Source organism: Nannospalax galili, unplaced genomic scaffold (assembly GCF_000622305.1).
Source record: "Nannospalax galili isolate Female #2095 unplaced genomic scaffold, S.galili_v1.0 scaffold185, whole genome shotgun sequence".
NCBI lineage: Eukaryota > Metazoa > Chordata > Mammalia > Rodentia > Spalacidae > Nannospalax > Nannospalax galili.
The window spans coordinates 2,723,341-2,725,753 of record NW_008355474.1 but is presented as its reverse complement, the minus strand read 5'-3'; positions in this window follow the sequence as shown (position 1 = coordinate 2,725,753).

Sequence of the window (2,413 nt, the reverse complement as noted above, 5' to 3'; positions counted from 1 at the left end):
GTGAGTGATCAGCTCAGTTTCTCCTTTTTATTCGGTCCGAGACTCCAGCCTACCAGTGGTGCCATCTTCATGTGGGGTGATCTCTCTTCAGTTAAACCTTTCTGTGAATGCCCTATAGATACGCCTAGAGATGTGTTTCCCTGGTGATCCTAAATCCAAGCTAATTGACAATGAAGATTAACCATCAGAATGTGGCAAGTGGCAAACAGCACAGGGGGAAGTAGGATGAGCGCAGCAGGCTCCCAAAGACAGCAGATTCTAACCAGAAACCTGCACTTGCCTCATAGGAAAGCAGTTTGCAGATGCAATTAAATTAAGAATCCTGAGATGGGGTGCAGGGAGTTACTCAGGATTATCTGTGAGGATCCTACATGCAATCCTGTGGTTCCTTATAAAATGGAGGTTTGGCCATAGGCAAGAAAGAAGGTTGTGTGACTTGGAGACAGATGAGAGAGGCACAGAAGCTAGGATGCTTTTCTGGAGCCTCTGAGGAAACAGACCTGACAGCATCTTGATTTGGGTCCAGTGCTGCCTGACTTCAGATTCCTAGCCTCCTAGCCTGAAGAATAAAATTGTTAGTTTTGTTTGTTTGTTTGTTTTTTACTGTCTTGGGACTCGAACATTGGGCCTCAAATGTGCTAGGTAAGCACTCTACCACTGAGTCCCAACACCACTTCCCCCTCCCCTTTTTTTGAGACAAGGTCTCAATAAATTACTTAGGCTGGCCTTGAACTTAGTTAACCCAGACAGGTCTTGAACCCAAGAGCCTCCTGTTTCAACCTCCCATGTAGCTGATATTACAGACCTGTGCCACTAGGTCTGACTAGTTATGTTGTTTTGAGGCCTCCAATGTATGGATATTTGTTCCAGGAGCCTCAGGCTTGCATACAGAGGCGCAGGAGAAAAAGCTGTAGAAGTCAGTGAGGATGGAGGAAATGGGTCAAGGGCCATCATGTGGGAGAAAACTGAACCAGGCATGGGTCTGCTGGGTGGGGAAAGAAAGTGTGGAATGTCAGCAGGACCTTTGGGGACCAGAAGGCAGTGGGAGCCCTTGGCAGTTACTAGAGCCACAGCATAGGAAGGAGGTATTTTAGAAAAACCTCTCTAGGGCTTGTGATGGAGGCCAGGGGACCAGAAGTCCTGCTGTAACCCAGGTGGAAGATGAACCTGGAAGAAAACAATAGCAAGCAAGAGTATGGTGCAGGGCTGATTCCAGAGAAGGTTAGGAGGGGCAAAGACCGGGAGAGACACCAGGGCTGCTGTGGGGCCTGTCTGACAGAGCAACCTGTACATTCTCCCAGATGCCCTAGCCTCTGAGGGATGAGATACCCTTCCTACACCTGCATCCTGGGACCTAGAATGGGCAAGTGCACCTGAGGCTGTGGTGAGGATGACTCTCTAGCACCTCTGGGCTGTGTCAGCTAAGTACAAAGCTGCCCAGGAGGGACAGGCAGGGGATCCTGACCACTGCATCCTGGGAGCAGGCAAAAGCACATTTTTTGTCCTGTTGGGACTGGGATAATTGGGGCATTAAGGGAAATGCATTTCTCACCTATTTTCTGTCTGATTGAAAAGTACTTTGCAGCCATTTAGAGCCCTCACACCTCCTATAATCAGAGTTCAGTTCACTCAGATGGAGGCAGAAAACTGGGACATCATGTGGCTCCAGAGGCTCCCAAGATTTGACAAGCAAGAAATACAACCTCACCCCCTTCCCTGTCACCTGAGAACATGGCTAGTCTAGGAAGACTGAGTCCCTTTCCTGGCTGGCCCCTTCGTGAGCATGCCCAAATCCCAGGGACTCCCAAGAGAGACTGCATTTCCCTCCCATCACTGCCTCAAGTCAACTGTGTATGTAGTATCTTCCTTTTTAGATCCCTGCAGCATCTCAAGAAGAGTCCCTGACTTTGTGGTTATTCTTAATTGTAAGAATAAGTTCCATTTGGGGCTGGGACACAGGGTGTAGCTCAGTGATGGAATACTTTCCTATCATGTACAAGGCACTAGGTTCATCCCTCACTACCACAAAAAACAAAAAAGAAAAAGAAACACACACACACACACACACACACACACACACACACACACACACACACTGAGGCATGGTGGGGTTTTTGTTAGAGGGAAAAAAGAGAAAGTCCATATGTGACTAAGAATAGCCGTTTCCTGGTGTTTCCTCAAGTCTCTGGCACTTGGATTGCCTGATCTCCCTAGCAGAACTCAACCATATGAGAGTTAAGTAGAAAAGGTGACCCTTTTAAAGAATGGCCTTTTTCCTCCAGCACAGCTGGCATAAAACTGGGTTGGATAGCACATGCCTGTAATCCCAGCACACAGGAAGATCAGAAGTTCAAGGTCAGTCTCCTGGAATACATGAGACCCTGTCTTCCAAAAAAGTTCAATTTGACAGTTA